The 21,791-nt window shown below is 46.9% G+C and overlaps 1 non-coding gene and 1 pseudogene across 1 annotated transcript; both read right to left on the bottom strand.

The window, feature by feature from the left end:
* LOC134928676 (autophagy-related protein 9A-like) overlaps window positions 1-21,791 on the bottom strand; it is a 179,556-nt pseudogene that overhangs the window by 33,261 nt on the left and 124,504 nt on the right.
* On the bottom strand, window positions 20,657-20,768 carry LOC134931273 (U5 spliceosomal RNA). The gene has a single exon (XR_010179067.1). It is a non-coding gene; the product is annotated as a U5 spliceosomal RNA (small nuclear RNA).

Raw genomic sequence — 21,791 nt, 5'->3', positions numbered from 1 at the left:
ATATTATACACATACAGGGTCCTGTTACTGATCAGTAAGAGGCACATACTAGGACGGGGGGATAGGACACTGGAGGACATGGTGTGATATAGAGAGACATCGCATATTATACACATACAGGACCCTGTTACTGATCAGTAAGAGGCACATATTAGGATGGGGGGATAGGACACTGGAGGACATGGTGTGATATAGAGAGACAGCGCATATTATACACATACATGGTCCCTGTTACTGATCAGTAAGAGGCAAATACTAGGACGGGGGGATAGGACACTGGAGGACATGGTGTGATATAGAGAGACAGCGCATATTATACACATACAGGGTCCTGTTACTGATCAGTAAGAGGCAAATACTAGGACGAGGGGATAGGACACTAGAGGACATGGTGTGATATAGAGAGACAGCGCATATTATACACATACAGGGTCCTGTTACTGATCAGTAAGAGGCACATACTAGGACGAGGGGATAGGACACTAGAGGACATGGTGTGATATAGAGAGACAGCGCATATTATACACATACAGGATCCTGTTACTGATCAGTAAGAGGCAAATACTAGGACGGGGGGATAGGACACTGGAGGACATGGTGTGATATAGAGAGACAGCGCATATTATACACATACAGGGTCCTGTTACTGATCAGTAAGAGGCACATACTAGGACGAGGGGATAGGACACTGGAGGACATGGTGTGATATAGAGACAGCGCATATTATACACATACAGGGTCCTGTTACTGATCAGTAAGAGGCACATACTAGGACGGGGGGATAGGACACTGGAGGACATGGTGTGATATAGAGAGACAGCGCATATTATACACATACAGGGTCCTGTTACTGATCAGTAAGAGGCACATACTAGGACGGGGGGATAGGACACTAGAGGACATGGTGTGATATAGAGAGACAGCGCATATTATACACATACAGGGTCCTGTTACTGATCAGTAAGAGGCATATACTAGGACGGGGGGATAGGACACTGGAGGACATGGTGTGATATAGAGAGACAGCGCATATTATACACATACAGGGTCCTGTTACTGATCAGTAAGAGGCACATACTAGGACGGGGGGATAGGACACTGGAGGACATGGTGTGATATAGAGAGACAGCGCATATTATACACATACAGGATCCTGTTACTGATCAGTAAGAGGCAAATACTAGGACGGGGGGATAGGACACTGGAGGACATGGTGTGATATAGAGAGACAGCGCATATTATACACATACAGGGTCCTGTTACTGATCAGTAAGAGGCACATACTAGGACGAGGGGATAGGACACTGGAGGACATGGTGTGATATAGAGACAGCGCATATTATACACATACAGGGTCCTGTTACTGATCAGTAAGAGGCACATACTAGGACGGGGGGATAGGACACTGGAGGACATGGTGTGATATAGAGAGACAGCGCATATTATACACATACAGGGTCCTGTTACTGATCAGTAAGAGGCACATACTAGTGGACGGGGGGATAGGACACTGGAGGACATGGTGTGATATAGAGAGACAGCGCATATTATACACATACAGGGTCCCTGTTACTGATCAGTAAGAGGCATATACTAGGACGGGGGGATAGGACACTGGAGGACATGGTGTTATATAGAGAGACAGCGCATATTATACACATACAGGATCCTGTTACTGATCAGTAAGAGGCACATACTAGGAAGGGGGGATAGGACACTGGAGGACATGGTGTGATATAGAGAGACAGCGCATATTATACACATACAGGGTCCTGTTACTGATCAGTAAGAGGCACATACTAGGACGGGGGGATAGGACACTGGAGGACATGGTGTGATATAGAGAGACAGCGCATATTATACACATACAGGACCCTGTTACTGATCAGTAAGAGGCATATACTAGGACGGGGGGATAGGACACTGGAGGACATGGTGTGATATAGAGAGTCAGCGCATATTATACACATACAGGGTCCTGTTACTGATCAGTAAGAGGCACATACTAGGACGGGGGGATAGGACACTGGAGGACATGGTGTGATATAGAGAGACAGCGCATATTATACACATACAGGGCCCTGTTACTGATCAGTAAGAGGCACATACTAGGACGGGGGATAGGACACTGGAGGACATGGTGTGATATAGAGAGACAGCGCATATTATACACATACAGGGTCCCTGTTACTGATCAGTAAGAGGCACATACTAGGACGGGGGGATAGGACACTGGAGGACATGGTGTGATATAGAGAGACAGCGCATATTATACACATACAGGGCCCTGTTACTGATCAGTAAGAGGCATGTACTAGGACAGGGGGATAGGACACTGGAGGACATGGTGTGATATAGAGAGACAGCGCATATTATACACATACAGGGTCCTGTTACTGATCAGTAAGAGGCACATACTAGGACGGGGGGATAGGACACTGGAGGACATGGTGTGATATAGAGAGACAGCACATATTATACACATACAGGATCCTGTTACTGATCAGTAAGAGGCACATACTAGGACGGGGGGATAGGACACTGGAGGACATGGTGTGATATAGAGAGACAGCGCATATTATACACATACAGGGTCCCTGTTACTGATCAGTAAGAGGCACATACTAGGACGGGGGATAGGACACTGGAGGACATGGTGTGATATAGAGACAGCGCATATTATACACATACAGGGTCCTGTTACTGATCAGTAAGAGGCATATACTAGGACGGGGGGATAGGACACTGGAGGACATGGTGTGATATAGAGAGACAGCGCATATTATACACATACAGGGTCCTGTTACTGATCAGTAAGAGGCACATACTAGGACGGGGGGATAGGACACTGGAGGACATAGTGTGATAGAGAGACAGCGCATATTATACACATACAGGGTCCCTGTTACTGATCAGTAAGAGGCACATACTAGGACGGGGGATAGGACACTGGAGGACATGGTGTGATATAGAGACAGCGCATATTATACACATACAGGGTCCTGTTACTGATCAGTAAGAGGCATATACTAGGACGGGGGGATAGGACACTGGAGGACATGGTGTGATATAGAGAGACAGCGCATATTATACACATACAGGGTCCTGTTACTGATCAGTAAGAGGCACATACTAGGACGGGGGGATAGGACACTGGAGGACATGGTGTGATATAGAGAGACAGCGCATATTATACACATACAGGGTCCCTGTTACTGATCAGTAAGAGGCACATACTAGGACGGGGGATAGGACACTGGAGGACATGGTGTGATATAGAGACAGCGCATATTATACACATACAGGGTCCTGTTACTGATCAGTAAGAGGCATATACTAGGACGGGGGGATAGGACACTGGAGGACATGGTGTGATATAGAGAGACAGCGCATATTATACACATACAGGGTCCTGTTACTGATCAGTAAGAGGCACATACTAGGACGGGGGGATAGGACACTGGAGGACATAGTGTGATAGAGAGACAGCGCATATTATACACATACAGGACCCTGTTACTGATCAGTAAGAGGCACATACTAGGACGGGGGGATAGGACACTGGAGGACATGGTGTGATATAGAGAGACAGCGCATATTATACACATACAGGGTCCCTGTTACTGATCAGTAAGAGGCATATACTAGGACGGGGGGATAGGACACTGGAGGACATGGTGTTATATAGAGAGACAGCGCATATTATACACATACAGGATCCTGTTACTGATCAGTAAGAGGCACATACTAGGAAGGGGGGATAGGACACTGGAGGACATGGTGTGATATAGAGAGACAGCGCATATTATACACATACAGGGTCCTGTTACTGATCAGTAAGAGGCACATACTAGGACGGGGGGATAGGACACTGGAGGACATGGTGTGATATAGAGAGACAGCGCATATTATACACATACAGGACCCTGTTACTGATCAGTAAGAGGCATATACTAGGACGGGGGGATAGGACACTGGAGGACATGGTGTGATATAGAGAGTCAGCGCATATTATACACATACAGGGTCCTGTTACTGATCAGTAAGAGGCACATACTAGGACGGGGGGATAGGACACTGGAGGACATGGTGTGATATAGAGAGACAGCGCATATTATACACATACAGGGCCCTGTTACTGATCAGTAAGAGGCACATACTAGGACGGGGGATAGGACACTGGAGGACATGGTGTGATATAGAGAGACAGCGCATATTATACACATACAGGGTCCCTGTTACTGATCAGTAAGAGGCACATACTAGGACGGGGGGATAGGACACTGGAGGACATGGTGTGATATAGAGAGACAGCGCATATTATACACATACAGGGCCCTGTTACTGATCAGTAAGAGGCATGTACTAGGACAGGGGGATAGGACACTGGAGGACATGGTGTGATATAGAGAGACAGCGCATATTATACACATACAGGGTCCTGTTACTGATCAGTAAGAGGCACATACTAGGACGGGGGGATAGGACACTGGAGGACATGGTGTGATATAGAGAGACAGCACATATTATACACATACAGGATCCTGTTACTGATCAGTAAGAGGCACATACTAGGACGGGGGGATAGGACACTGGAGGACATGGTGTGATATAGAGAGACAGCGCATATTATACACATACATGGTCCCTGTTACTGATCAGTAAGAGGCACATACTAGGACGGGGGATAGGACACTGGAGGACATGGTGTGATATAGAGACAGCGCATATTATACACATACAGGGTCCTGTTACTGATCAGTAAGAGGCATATACTAGGACGGGGGGATAGGACACTGGAGGACATGGTGTGATATAGAGAGACAGCGCATATTATACACATACAGGGTCCTGTTACTGATCAGTAAGAGGCACATACTAGGACGGGGGATAGGACACTGGAGGACATGGTGTGATATAGAGAGACAGCGCATATTATACACATACAGGGTCCCTGTTACTGATCAGTAAGAGGCACATACTAGGACGGGGGGATAGGACACTGGAGGACATGGTGTGATATAGAGAGACAGCGCATATTATACACATACAGGGCCCTGTTACTGATCAGTAAGAGGCACATACTAGGACGGGGGGATAGGACACTGGAGGACATGGTGTGATATAGAGAGACAGCGCATATTATACACATACAGGGTCCCTGTTACTGATCAGTAAGAGGCACATACTAGGACGGGGGATAGGACACTGGAGGACATGGTGTGATATAGAGACAGCGCATATTATACACATACAGGGTCCTGTTACTGATCAGTAAGAGGCACATACTAGGACGGGGGGATAGGACACTGGAGGACATGGTGTGATATAGAGAGACAGCGCATATTATACACATACAGGGCCCTGTTACTGATCAGTAAGAGGCACATACTAGGACGGGGGATAGGACACTGGAGGACATGGTGTGATATAGAGAGACAGCGCATATTATACACATACAGGGTCCCTGTTACTGATCAGTAAGAGGCACATACTAGGACGGGGGGATAGGACACTGGAGGACATGGTGTGATATAGAGAGACAGCGCATATTATACACATACAGGGCCCTGTTACTGATCAGTAAGAGGCATGTACTAGGACAGGGGGATAGGACACTGGAGGACATGGTGTGATATAGAGAGACAGCGCATATTATACACATACAGGGTCCTGTTACTGATCAGTAAGAGGCACATACTAGGACGGGGGGATAGGACACTGGAGGACATGGTGTGATATAGAGAGACAGCACATATTATACACATACAGGATCCTGTTACTGATCAGTAAGAGGCACATACTAGGACGGGGGGATAGGACACTGGAGGACATGGTGTGATATAGAGAGACAGCGCATATTATACACATACAGGGTCCCTGTTACTGATCAGTAAGAGGCACATACTAGGACGGGGGATAGGACACTGGAGGACATGGTGTGATATAGAGACAGCGCATATTATACACATACAGGGTCCTGTTACTGATCAGTAAGAGGCATATACTAGGACGGGGGGATAGGACACTGGAGGACATGGTGTGATATAGAGAGACAGCGCATATTATACACATACAGGGTCCTGTTACTGATCAGTAAGAGGCACATACTAGGAGCGGGGGGATAGGACACTGGAGGACATAGTGTGATAGAGAGACAGCGCATATTATACACATACAGGGTCCCTGTTACTGATCAGTAAGAGGCACATACTAGGACGGGGGATAGGACACTGGAGGACATGGTGTGATATAGAGACAGCGCATATTATACACATACAGGGTCCTGTTACTGATCAGTAAGAGGCATATACTAGGACGGGGGGATAGGACACTGGAGGACATGGTGTGATATAGAGAGACAGCGCATATTATACACATACAGGGTCCTGTTACTGATCAGTAAGAGGCACATACTAGGACGGGGGGATAGGACACTGGAGGACATAGTGTGATAGAGAGACAGCGCATATTATACACATACAGGACCCTGTTACTGATCAGTAAGAGGCACATACTAGGACGGGGGGATAGGACACTGGAGGACATGGTGTGATATAGAGAGACAGCGCATATTATACACATACAGGGTCCCTGTTACTGATCAGTAAGAGGCATATACTAGGACGGGGGGATAGGACACTGGAGGACATGGTGTTATATAGAGAGACAGCGCATATTATACACATACAGGATCCTGTTACTGATCAGTAAGAGGCACATACTAGGAAGGGGGGATAGGACACTGGAGGACATGGTGTGATATAGAGAGACAGCGCATATTATACACATACAGGGTCCTGTTACTGATCAGTAAGAGGCACATACTAGGACGGGGGGATAGGACACTGGAGGACATGGTGTGATATAGAGAGACAGCTCATATTATACACATACAGGACCCTGTTACTGATCAGTAAGAGGCATATACTAGGACGGGGGGATAGGACACTGGAGGACATGGTGTGATATAGAGAGTCAGCGCATATTATACACATACAGGGTCCTGTTACTGATCAGTAAGAGGCACATACTAGGACGGGGGGATAGGACACTGGAGGACATGGTGTGATATAGAGAGACAGCGCATATTATACACATACAGGGCCCTGTTACTGATCAGTAAGAGGCACATACTAGGACGGGGGATAGGACACTGGAGGACATGGTGTGATATAGAGAGACAGCGCATATTATACACATACAGGGTCCCTGTTACTGATCAGTAAGAGGCACATACTAGGACGGGGGGATAGGACACTGGAGGACATGGTGTGATATAGAGAGACAGCGCATATTATACACATACAGGGCCCTGTTACTGATCAGTAAGAGGCATGTACTAGGACAGGGGGATAGGACACTGGAGGACATGGTGTGATATAGAGAGACAGCGCATATTATACACATACAGGGTCCTGTTACTGATCAGTAAGAGGCACATACTAGGACGGGGGGATAGGACACTGGAGGACATGGTGTGATATAGAGAGACAGCACATATTATACACATACAGGATCCTGTTACTGATCAGTAAGAGGCACATACTAGGACGGGGGGATAGGACACTGGAGGACATGGTGTGATATAGAGAGACAGCGCATATTATACACATACATGGTCCCTGTTACTGATCAGTAAGAGGCACATACTAGGACGGGGGATAGGACACTGGAGGACATGGTGTGATATAGAGACAGCGCATATTATACACATACAGGGTCCTGTTACTGATCAGTAAGAGGCATATACTAGGACGGGGGGATAGGACACTGGAGGACATGGTGTGATATAGAGAGACAGCGCATATTATACACATACAGGGTCCTGTTACTGATCAGTAAGAGGCACATACTAGGACGGGGGGATAGGACACTGGAGGACATAGTGTGATAGAGAGACAGCGCATATTATACACATACAGGGTCCCTGTTACTGATCAGTAAGAGGCACATACTAGGACGGGGGATAGGACACTGGAGGACATGGTGTGATATAGAGACAGCGCATATTATACACATACAGGGTCCTGTTACTGATCAGTAAGAGGCATATACTAGGACGGGGGGATAGGACACTGGAGGACATGGTGTGATATAGAGAGACAGCGCATATTATACACATACAGGGTCCTGTTACTGATCAGTAAGAGGCACATACTAGGACGGGGGGATAGGACACTGGAGGACATGGTGTGATATAGAGAGACAGCGCATATTATACACATACAGGGTCCCTGTTACTGATCAGTAAGAGGCACATACTAGGACGGGGGATAGGACACTGGAGGACATGGTGTGATATAGAGACAGCGCATATTATACACATACAGGGTCCTGTTACTGATCAGTAAGAGGCATATACTAGGACGGGGGGATAGGACACTGGAGGACATGGTGTGATATAGAGAGACAGCGCATATTATACACATACAGGGTCCTGTTACTGATCAGTAAGAGGCACATACTAGGACGGGGGGATAGGACACTGGAGGACATAGTGTGATAGAGAGACAGCGCATATTATACACATACAGGACCCTGTTACTGATCAGTAAGAGGCACATACTAGGACGGGGGGATAGGACACTGGAGGACATGGTGTGATATAGAGAGACAGCGCATATTATACACATACAGGGTCCCTGTTACTGATCAGTAAGAGGCACATACTAAAACGGGGGGATAGGACACTGGAGGACATGGTGTGATATAGAGAGACAGCACATATTATACACATACAGGGTCCTGTTACTGATCAGTAAGAGGCACATACTAGGACGGGGGGATAGGACACTGGAGGACATGGTGTGATATAGAGACAGAGCATATTATACACATACAGGGTCCTGTTACTGATCAGTAAGAGGCACATACTAGGACGGGGGGATAGGACACTGGAGGACGTGGTGTGATATAGATAGACAGCGCATATTATACACATACAGGGTCCCTGTTACTGATCAGTAAGAGGCATATACTAGGACGGGGGGATAGGACACTGGAGGACGTGGTGTGATATAGAGAGACAGCGCATATTATACACATACAGGGCCCTGTTACTGATCAGTAAGAGGCATATACTAGGACGGGGGGATAGGACACTGGAGGACATGGTGTTATATAGAGAGACAGCGCATATTATACACATACAGGATCCTGTTACTGATCAGTAAGAGGCACATACTAGTGGACGGGGGGATAGGACACTGGAGGACATGGTGTGATATAGAGAGACAGCGCATATTATACACATACAGGGCCCTGTTACTGATCAGTAAGAGGCATATACTAGGACGGGGGATAGGACACTGGAGGACATGGTGTGATATAGAGAGACAGCGCATATTATACACATACAGGGCCCTGTTACTGATCAGTAAGAGGCACATACTAGGACGGGGGGATAGGACACTGGAGGACATGGTGTGATATAGAGAGACAGCACATATTATACACATACAGGGTCCTGTTACTGATCAGTAAGAGGCACATACTAGGACGGGGGGATAGGACACTGGAGGACATGGTGTGATATAGAGACAGCGCATATTATACACATACAGGGTCCTGTTACTGATCAGTAAGAGGCACATACTAGGACGGGGGGATAGGACACTGGAGGACATGGTGTGATATAGAGAGACAGCGCATATTATACACATACAGGGCCCTGTTACTGATCAGTAAGAGGCACATACTAGGACGGGGGGATAGGACACTGGAGGACATGGTGTGATATAGAGAGACAGCACATATTATACACATACAGGGTCCTGTTACTGATCAGTAAGAGGCACATACTAGGACGGGGGGATAGGACACTGGAGGACATGGTGTGATATAGAGAGACAGCACATATTATACACATACAGGGTCCTGTTACTGATCAGTAAGAGGCACATACTAGGACGGGGGGATAGGACACTGGAGGACATGGTGTGATATAGAGACAGCGCATATTATACACATACAGGGTCCTGTTACTGATCAGTAAGAGGCACATACTAGGACGGGGGGATAGGACACTGGAGGACATGGTGTGATATAGAGAGACAGCACATATTATACACATACAGGGTCCCTGTTACTGATCAGTAAGAGGCATATACTAGGACGGGGGGATAGGACACTGGAGGACATGGTGTGATATAGAGAGACAGCGCATATTATACACATACAGGGCCCTGTTACTGATCAGTAAGAGGCACATACTAGGACGGGGGATAGGACACTGGAGGACATGGTGTGATATAGAGAGACAGCGCATATTATACACATACAGGACCCTGTTACTGATCAGTAAGAGGCACATACTAGGACGGGGGATAGGACACTGGAGGACATGGTGTGATATAGAGAGACAGCGCATATTATACACATACAGGGTCCCTGTTACTGATCAGTAAGAGGCACATACTAGAACGGGGGGATAGGACACTGGAGGACATGGTGTGATATAGAGAGACAGCGCATATTATACACATACATGGTCCCTGTTACTGATCAGTAAGAGGCATGTACTAGGACGGGGGATAGGACACTGGAGGACATGGTGTGATATAGAGACAGCACATATTATACACATACAGGGTCCTGTTACTGATCATTAAGAGGCACATACTAGGACGGGGGGATGGGACACTGGAGGACATGGTGTGATATAGAGAGACAGCGCATATTATACACATACAGGGTCCTGTTACTGATCAGTAAGAGGCACATACTAGGACGGGGGGATAGGACACTGGAGGACATGGTGTGATATAGAGAGACAGCGCATATTATACACACACAGGGACCCTGTTACTGATCAGTAAGAGGCACATACTAGGCTGGGGGGATAGGACACTGGAGGACATGGTGTGATATAGAGAGACAGCGCATATTATACACATACAGGACCCTGTTACTGATCAGTAAGAGGCACATACTAGGACGGGGGGATAGGACACTGGAGGACATAGTGTGATATAGAGAGACAGCGCATATTATACACATACAGGACCCTGTTACTGATCAGTAAGAGGCACATACTAGGACGGGGGGATAGGACACTGGAGGACATGGTGTGATAGAGAGACAGCGCATATTATACACATACAGGACCCTGTTACTGATCAGTAAGAGACACATACTAGGACTGGGGATAGGACACTGGAGGACATGGTGTTATATAGAGAGACAGCGCATATTATACACATACAGGGTCCCTGTTACTGATCAGTAAGAGGCACATACTAGGAGCGGGGAATAGGACACTGGAGGACATGGTGTGATATAGAGAGACAGCGCATATTATACACATACAGGGTCCCTGTTACTGATCAGTAAGAGGCATGTACTAGGACGGGGGGATAGGACACTGGAGGACATGGTGTGATATAGAGAGACAGCACATATTATACACATATAGGATCCTGTTACTGATCAGTAAGAGGCATATACTAGGACGGGGGGATAGGACACTGGAGGACATGGTGTGATATAGAGAGACAGCGCATATTATACACATACAGGGTCCCTGTTACTGATCAGTAAGAGGCACATACTAGGACGGGGGGATAGGACACTAGAGGACATGGTGTGATATAGAGAGACAGCGCATATTATACACATACAGGGTCCTGTTACTGATCAGTAAGAGGCACATACTAGGACGGGGGGATAGGACACTGGAGGACATGGTGTGATATAGAGAGACAGCACATATTATACACATACAGGGTCCTGTTACTGATCAGTAAGAGGCACATACTAGGACGGGGGGATAGGACACTGGAGGACATGGTGTGATATAGAGAGACAGCGCATATTATACACACACAGGGTCCTGTTACTGATCAGTAAGAGGCACATACTAGGACGGGGGGATAGAACACTGGAGGACATGGTGTGATATAGAGAGACAGCGCATATTATACACATACAGGGCCCTGTTACTGATCAGTAAGAGGCACATACTAGGACGGGGGGATAGGACACTGGAGGACATGGTGTGATATAGAGAGACAGCGCATATTATACACATACAGGGTCCTGTTACTGATCAGTAAGAGGCACATACTAGGACGGGGGGATAGAACACTGGAGGACATGGTGTGATATAGAGAGACAGCGCATATTATACACATACAGGGCCCTGTTACTGATCAGTAAGAGGCACATACTAGGACGGGGGGATAGGACACTGGAGGACATGGTGTGATATAGAGAGACAGCGCATATTATACACATACAGGGTCCTGTTACTGATCAGTAAGAGGCACATACTAGGACGGGGGATAGGACACTGGAGGACATGGTGTGATATAGAGAGACAGCGCATATTATACACATACAGGACCCTGTTACTGATCAGTAAGAGGCACATACTAGGACGGGGGGATAGAACACTGGAGGACATGGTGTGATATAGAGAGACAGCGCATATTATACACACACAGGGACCCTGTTACTGATCAGTAAGAGGCATATACTAGGCTGGGGGATAGGACACTGGAGGACATGGTGTGATATAGAGAGACAGCACATATTATACACATACAGGGTCCTGTTACTGATCAGTAAGAGGCACATACTAGGACGGGGGGATAGGACACTGGAGGACATGGTGTGATATAGAGAGACAGCGCATATTATACACATACAGGGTCCCTGTTACTGATCAGTAAGAGGCAAATACTAGGACGGGGGGATAGGACACTGGAGGACATGGTGTGATATAGAGACAGAGCATATTATACACATACAGGGTCCTGTTACTGATCAGTAAGAGGCACATACTAGGACGAGGGGATAGGACACTGGAGGACATGGTGTGATAATAGGATTTTGGTACTTACCAGGTAAATCATTTTCTTTGAATCCATAGGGGGCACTGGAGTACTCTTGGGATATGGACGGGCGTAGCCGAACAAAGGCACTGAATATTTAAATTTAGGACCCTCCCCCCCCTCCATATCCCCGAGTACCTCAGTGTACGACCTCAGTGTTTTTTACTGAGCGAACAGGAACGATATAGAGAGGTTGACAATGGAGAATACCTATAACCTAACGGACAACAACAATGTTGACCCATAACCTTACTGTCAACTAAACAGTTGACACCATAACCGATAGAACTTTATAATTTGAACCAATCGGTGAAAATGTGTTACCATAAGCTCTTCTGAGCTTAATATCAATCAAGTAAACTTGTTACCCTAAGCTCCCTTGAGCTTAAAACAACCCAGGTAAAACTGCTCTGGGTGGGCGTCCAGTGCCCCCTATGGATTCAAAGAAAAGGATTTACCTGGTAAGTACCAAAATCCTATTTTCTTTATCATCCACTAGGGGTCACTGGAGTACTCTTGGGACGTACCAAAGCTTCCCTCGTGGGCGGGAGAGCTGTTTGATACTTGTAACAGTAGGCAGCCCAAAGCTAAATGCTGATGGCGCCCCCATTTATAACGTGTAAACGTGCACAAACGTGGTGCACATTAAGGCTATATATCCGCCTTTTAGACACTCCACGACCCACTGGGTCTGACATTCCCACAGAACCTGTGGGATGAGCTATTACTGACGTAGGCGATTGTAACTTAGCCTTAAAGTAAGCCTGACTTGTAGTCATTATTATTACCCAACTGGATAATGTCTGCTGAGAAACTGGCTAACCCCAGTTGGCAGTATCATAGAGAACAAACAACGTATTCATATCACGTACTGTTGACGTTCGGGACCTATATAAACGCGTAATGCGTGTACCACATTCAGAATTGTAGAATGTGCTGTCCACACAGGAACCCCTATTGGTATATTGATGTGAAGAATACGAAAGCGTGATTCGTCCGAAGATCTGCTTTGTCATGAGGAAACTCAAATACGGTGGCTTGGAATACAAGGCACCCAAATATGAAAACAAAACCCTTGCCGAAGCCAAGGCTAGAAGAAAAATGTTTTCCAAAGTGAGAAACTTAATTCCCATTTGTTGAAAGGGTTCAAAATATGAAAACTGTAAGAAATCTGAACCCAACTTCAAGTCGCCTGGCGCTGTAGGTGGGATAAATAGAGTCTGAACTTTGATGACACCTTGTAGAAAAATGTGTACAGACGCAAATAGAGGCAAACGTCTTTGAAAATAAGTTTACCACACAGATACCTGCACTCTTCGTGCAGATCAACGCAGTTTTCCATCCCACCCCGTTTAACAGAATACGGGTAACTTGAAGGACGATGTTGGAAACTTCCGAGGTTTACAACCTATGTAAGCACACGAAATTTTGTAAAAATGAGCTGCCTTAAGCGGCTTACTATTTCGTAACATGGTTAGTACCACCGATACTGTAATGCTCTATTTCTTAAGAGGGCGGTCTGAACCCTCACCCCGTCAACCGCATCTGCGGTACATAGCTAATAGGTACCTAGGTAACTATGGGTAAACTAACGTTCCCTGATGTAACAGGTTGGACGTATTATGAGCGGGCCAAGATCGTGTGCAAGTATTCCTTGAAAATTCGAGAAGCAACTTCTCCGACACACATGAGATACCATCAGTATGACTGTGACGAACTGTCTTATGATCCGTTTTGACAATGGAGAGAGCAGCGGAAAATGGTGGAGCCAGATACACGATGCTGAATGACCACATGAATGTGAGAGACTCCACCGCCACGGCCCTTGTGATCTGTTTTGTACACATACTGAGCTTTCCTAATTGTGGCGAGATGCCATCATGTATAGTTGAGGGTAACCCCCTTCTGTGGACTCACCTATGAAACACCTCTGGATTTAATGTCCAGTTCTCAGGATCCAAATCCTGACGGGTGAGATCATCTGTCTAACAGATGTCCACTCACGTAATGATCTCTTGACATTTTCACATAATGGTGTTCTGAGCCATTGAGGATTTGAGTCACATGCCGCATTGCCATGCGGCTTCTTGGTTCTCACTGGTTGTTGTGTATGCAACTGCCGTTGCCTTGTTTGACTGCTTAAGGCCAGCGTGGGACATGCATCAAAAAATAAGAATTTACTTACCGATAATTCTATTTCTCGGAGTCCGTAGTGGATGCTGGGGTTCCTGAAAGGACCATGGGGAATAGCGGCTCCGCAGGAGACAGGGCACAAAAAAGTAAAGCTTTACTAGGTCAGGTGGTGTGCACTGGCTCCTCCCCCTATGACCCTCCTCCAGACTCCAGTTAGGTACTGTGCCCGGACGAGCATACACAATAAGGGAGGCATTTTGAATCCCGGGTAAGACTCATACCAGCCACACCAATCACACCGTACAACTTGTGATCTAAACCCAGTTAACAGTATGACAACAGAAAGGGCCTCTTAAAGATGGCTCCTTAACAATAACCCGAATTAGTTAACAATAACTATGTACAAGTATTGCAGATAATCCGCACTTGGGATGGGCGCCCAGCATCCACTACGGACTCCGAGAAATAGAATTATCGGTAAGTAAATTCTTATTTTCTCTATCGTCCTAAGTGGATGCTGGGGTTCCTGAAAGGACCATGGGGATTATACCAAAGCTCCCAAACGGGCGGGAGAGTGCGGATGACTCTGCAGCACCGAATGAGAGAACTCCAGGTCCTCCTTTGCCAGGGTATCAAATTTGTAAAATTTTACAAACGTGTTCTCCCCCGACCACGTAGCTGCTCGGCAGAGTTGTAATGCCGAGACCCCTCGGGCAGCCGCCCAAGATGAGCCCACCTTCCTTGTGGAGTGGGCTTTTACAGTTTTAGGCTGTGGCAGGCCTGCCACAGAATGTGCAAGTTGAATTGTGTTACAAATCCAACGAGCAATCGACTGCTTAGAAGCAGGTGCGCCCAACTTGTTGGGTGCATACAATATAAACAGCGAGTCAGATTTTCTGACTCCAGCCGTCCTTGCAATGTATATTTTTAAGGCTCTGACAACGTCCAACAACTTGGAGTCCTCCAAGTCGCTAGTGGCCGCAGGCACCACAATAGGTTGGTTCAGATGAAATGCTGATACCACTTTAGGGAGAAAATGCGGACGAGTCCGCAGTTCTGCCCTATCCGAATGGAAGATTAGATAAGGACTTTTATAAGATAAAGCCGCCAATTCAGATACTCTCCTGGCAGAGGCCAGGGCTAGTAACATAGTCACTTTCAATGTGAGATATTTCAAATCCACCTTTTTCAATGGTTCAAACCAATGGGATTTGAGGAAATCTAAAACTACATTTAGATCCCACGGTGCCACCGGAGGCACCACAGGAGGCTGTATATGCAGTACTCCCTTGACAAAAGTCTGGACCTCAGGGACAGAGGCCAATTCTTTTTGGAAGAATATTGACAGGGCCGAAATTTGAACCTTAATGGATCCCAATTTGAGACCCATAGATAATCCTGATTGCAGGAAATGTAGGAAACGACCCAGTTGGAATTCCTCCGTCGGAACCCTCCGATCCTCGCACCACGCTACATATTTTCGCCAAATGCGGTGATAATGTTTCACGGTGACTTCCTTCCGTGCCTTAATCAAGGTAGGAATGACTTCTTCTGGAATGCCTTTCCCTTTTAGGATCTGGCGTTCAACCGCCATGCCGTCAAACGCAGCCGCGGTAAGTCTTGAAAAAGACAGGGACCCTGCTGTAGCAGGTCCCTTCTCAGAGGTAGAGGCCACGGTTCGTCCGTGAGCATCTCTTGAAGTTCCGGATACCAAGTCCTTCTCGGCCAATCCGGAACCACTAGTATTGTTCTTACTCTTCTTTGCCGTATGATCTTCAATACCTTTGGTATGAGCGGCAGAGGAGGAAACACATACACTGACTGGTACACCCAAGGAGTTACCAGTGCGTCCACAGCTATTGCCTGTGGATCTCTTGACCTGGCGCAATATTTGTCCAGTTTCTTGTTGAGGCGAGACGCCATCATGTCTACAATTGGTCTTTCCCAACGGTCTATTAACATGTTGAAGACTTCTGGATGTAGACCCCACTCTCCCGGATGAAGATCGTGTCTGCTGAGGAAGTCTGCTTCCCAGTTGTCCACGCCCGGGATGAACACTGCTGACAGTGCTATCACGTGATTCTCCGCCCAGCGAAGAATCTTGGCAGCTTCTGCCATTGCACTCCTGCTTCTTGTGCCGCCCTGCCTGTTTACATGGGCGACCGCCGTGATGTTGTCCGACTGAATCAACACCGGCTTTCCTTGCAGGAGAAGTTCCGCCTGGCTTAGAGCATTGTAGATTGCTCTTAGTTCCAGAATGTTTATGTGAAGAGACTTTTCCAGACTCGTCCATACTCCCTGGAAGTTTCTTCCTTGTGTGACTGCTCCCCAGCCTCTCAGGCTGGCGTCCGTGGTCACCAGGATCCAATCCTGAATGCCGAATCTGCGGCCTTCTAATAGGTGAGCCTTCTGCAACCACCACAGAAGTGACACCCTTGTCTTTGGTGACAGGGTTATTCGCAGGTGCATCTGCAGATGCGACCCTGACCATTTGTCCAACAGATCCCTTTGGAATATTCTTGCATGGAATCTGCCGAATGGAATTGCTTCGTAAGAAGCCACCATTTTTCCCAGGACTCTTGTGCATTGATGTACTGACACTTTTCCTGGTTTTAGGAGGTTCCTGACCAGATCGGATAACTCCTTGGCTTTTTCCTCTGGAAGGAAAACCTTTTTCTGAACCGTGTCCAGAATCATTCCTAGGAACAGCAGACGAGTTGTCGGGATTAAATGGGATTTTGGAATATTCAGAATCCACCCGTGTTGTCTTAGCACCTCTTGAGATAGTGCTAAAGCTGTCTCCAGCTGTTCTCTGGACCTTGCCCTTATTAGGAGATCGTCCAAGTATGGGATAACTAATACGCCTTTTCTTCGAAGAAGAATCATCATCTCGGCCATTACCTTGGTAAAGACCCGAGGCGCCGTGGACAATCCGAACGGCAGCGTCTGAAACTGATAGTGACAGTTTTGAACAATGAACCTGAGGTACCCCTGGTGTGCGGGGTAAATCGGAACGTGTAGATACGCATCCTTGATGTCCAAGGATACCATAAAGTCCCCTTCTTCCAGGTTCGCTATCACTGCTCTGAGTGACTCCATCTTGAACTTGAACTTTTTTATGTAGAGGTTCAAGGACTTCAGATTTAGAATAGGCCTTACCGAGCCATCCGGCTTCGGTACCACAAATAGAGTGGAATAATACCCCTTTCCTTGTTGCAATAGGGGTACTTTGACTATCACCTGCTGAGCGTACAGCTTGTGAATGGCTTCCAACACCCTCTCCCTTTCGGAAGAGACGGTTGGTAAGGCAGACTTCAGGAAACGATGAGGAGGATCCGTCTCTAATTCCAACCTGTACCCCTGAGATATTATCTGCAGGATCCAGGGGTCTACCTGCGAGTGAGCCCACTGCGCGCTGTAATTTTTGAGACGGCCCCCCACTGTCCCCGAGTCCGCTTGAGAGGCCCCAGCGTCATGCTGAGGTTTTTGCAGGAGCCGGGGAGGGCTTCTGTTCCTGGGAAGGAGCTGCCTGTTGGTGTCTCTTCCCTCTTCCTCTGCCTCGTGGCAGGTACGACAAGCCCTTTGCTCTCTTATTTTTGTAGGAGCGAAAAGGCTGCGGTTGAAAGGTCGGTGCCTTTCTCTGTTGGGGAGTGACTTGAGGTAAAAAAGTGGATTTCCCGGCAGTAGCCGTGGCCACCAAGTCTGATAGACCAACTCCAAATAACTCCTCCCCTTTATACGGCAAAACCTCCATGTGACGTTTTGAATCCGCATCGCCTGTCCACTGTCGTGTCCATAAGGCTCTTCTGGCTGAAATGGACATAGCACTCACCCGAGATGCCAGTGTGCAAATATCCCTCTGTGCATCACGCATATAGATAAATGCATCCTTTATTTGTTCTAACGACAGTAAAACATTGTCCCTATCTAGGGTATCAATATTTTCAATCAGGGATTCTGACCAAACTACTCCAGCACTGCACATCCAGGCAGTTGCTATAGCTGGTCGTAGTATAACACCTGCATGTGTGTATATATTCTTTTGAATAACTTCCATCTTTCTATCTGATGGATCCTTAAGTGCGGCCGTCTCAGGAGAGGGTAACGCCACTTGTTTGGATAAGCGTGTGAGCGCCTTGTCCACCTTAGGGGGTGTTTCCCAGCGCGCCCTAACCTCTGGCGGGAAAGGGTATAATGCCAATAACTTTTTTGAAATTATCAACTTTTTATCAGGAGCAACCCACGCTTCATCACACACGTCATTTAATTCTTCTGATTCAGGAAAAACTGTTTGTAGTTTTTTCACACCATACATAATACCCTGTTTTACGGTATCTGTAGTATCAGCTAAATGTAACGTCTCCTTCATTGCCAAAATCATATAACGTGTGGCCCTACTGGAAAATACGTTTGAATTTCTACCGTCGTCACTGGAATCAGTGCCCGTGTCTGGGTCTGTGTCGACCGACTGAGGCAAAGGGCGTTTTACAGCCCCTGACGGTGTTTGAGGCGCCTGGACAGGCATTAATTGATTGTCCGGCCGCCTCATGTCCTCAACTGACTGTTTAAGGGAAGATAAACCATCACGTAATTCCACAAATAAAGGCATCCATTCTGGTGTCGACCCCCTGGGGGGTGACATCTGCATATTTGGCAATTGCTCCGCCTCCACACCAATATCGTCCTCATACATGTCGACACCACGTACCGACACACACCGCAAACTCACAGGGAATGCTCTAATGAAGACAGGACCCACTAGCCCTTTTGGGGAGACAGAGGGAGAGTCTGCCAGCACACACCACAAAGCGCTATATATACAAGGGATATCCTTATATTAAGTGCTCCCTTATAGCTGCTTTAATATATATATATATAGCCATTAATGTGCCCCCCCTCTCTGCTTTACCCTGTTTCTGTAGTGCAGTGCAGGGGAGAGACCTGGGAGCCGTTCTGACCAGCGGAGCTGTGACAGAAAATGGCGCCGTGTGCTGAGGAGATAGGCCCCGCCCCTTTTTCGGCGGGTTCTTCTCCCGCTATTTTTCCAGTCAGGCAGGGGTTAAATATCTCCATATAGCCCCTATGGGCTATATGTGAGGTATTTTTAGCCTTGTATAAGGTTTATATTTGCCTCTCAGAGCGCCCCCCCCCAGCGCTCTGCACCCTCAGTGACCGCCCAGTGAAGTGTGCTGAGAGGAAAATGGCGCACAGCTGCAGTGCTGTGCGCTACCTTATGAAGACTGAGGAGTCTTCAGCCGCCGGTTTCCGGACCTCTTCACGCTTCAGCATCTGCAAGGGGGTCGGCGGCGCGGCTCCGGGACCGGACTCCACGGCTGGGCCTGTGTTCGATCCCTCTGGAGCTAATGGTGTCCAGTAGCCAAGCAGCAAATCCACTCTGCATGCAGGTGAGTTTACTACTTTCCCCCTAAGTCCCACGTTGCAGTGATCCTGTTGCCAGCAGGACTCACTGTAAAGAAAAAAACCTAAACTAAACTTTCTCTAAGCAGCTCTTTAGGAGAGCCACCTAGATTGCACCCTTCTCGTTCGGGCACAAAATCTAACTGGAGTCTGGAGGAGGGTCATAGGGGGAGGAGCCAGTGCACACCACCTGACCTAGTAAAGCTTTACTTTTTTGTGCCCTGTCTCCTGCGGAGCCGCTATTCCCCATGGTCCTTTCAGGAACCCCAGCATCCACTTAGGACGATAGAGAAATTTACATGAAACTCATGGTTGTTCCTCTCCACGGAAATCTTTATAAAAGGCGAAAGATTTATTCATTCTGAAGAGAAACCAGAGTATATTCCTGGTCAAACTGAAAGCGAATCATGTATTGCATTGGAAAATGCACAGAGTTCTAGGACATTTATCGACAGCAATCTGTCGTGTTTTAGAACCTTTGTTGCTGATTTTAACTACAAATCCTGACCCTCTGCGACTGTCGTCCAGAGTATATGCACCCTTTTCCCTCTGTGGGAAACGCGAGTGAAGGGTGGCGAACTAAATTGAAAACACATCTTTATTCTTAATAGGTGAATACACCAATGTACCGCTAGTGTGCGTGTTTTGCACTAATTACTAGATGTACATTTGTTATTGCTGGTGTAGTAGGTAAAAGTCTTTGATTTACCGTATTTATAATCTTACCTAGGAATTGACATCGTTTAGACGGCATTAGATGCGATTGTTTTCGAACTTGATCTGCTACCGCAGTATACTTTAGTAGCGCAAGTTAGAGGAACTTTGTTGAGACAGAGTTTTTATGTGAGATGAGCTATCATCCCAACATCACTTTGGTAAATACCCAAAGCGATAAGCAACGGTAGCCATGAAATGGTTAATGGTTGTGGCGATTTGCAACCGCTAGAACCTGTGATGCACAAACCGGACTGGGTAAATACGCATTGTGAAGATCAAATGCAATTATGCAATTTTGTGGCTCCAATAAGCAAATACTAACCGCAGAAAATTCATTTTCTAACTGTAGTAAATGACTTGCTGATTGATATTGCGACGGAGCTGTTTGGTTTTGCTCAAACAGAGGGGAATAAGTAACTCTGACTCTGTTGGCGTACTACTGCCTGGTTTATAAACCAGCAAAGACTAATGACAACTTGCCAAACCGTTCAACAGAGGCAGTTTTGTACTTTAAGCTGTAAATAGCTGAGACATGTATGAGTTGAAGTCCTGAAACCTCGCAAATGTAACATGTAAAGACCCGCTTCCACAATTGTAAACGAGGTCCTCAAACCACTGGCTTGCTGACTGTAACGTCCTGTCGTTACAATGCGTGACTGTTTCTTATAAAGAGATAAAACGCCGTTA

Source organism: Pseudophryne corroboree, chromosome 5, assembly GCF_028390025.1.
Source record: "Pseudophryne corroboree isolate aPseCor3 chromosome 5, aPseCor3.hap2, whole genome shotgun sequence".
NCBI classification, from domain to species: Eukaryota; Metazoa; Chordata; class Amphibia; order Anura; family Myobatrachidae; genus Pseudophryne; species Pseudophryne corroboree.
Note: the sequence above shows the minus strand (reverse complement) of the source record. Positions and strands in the feature narration are given on the sequence as shown.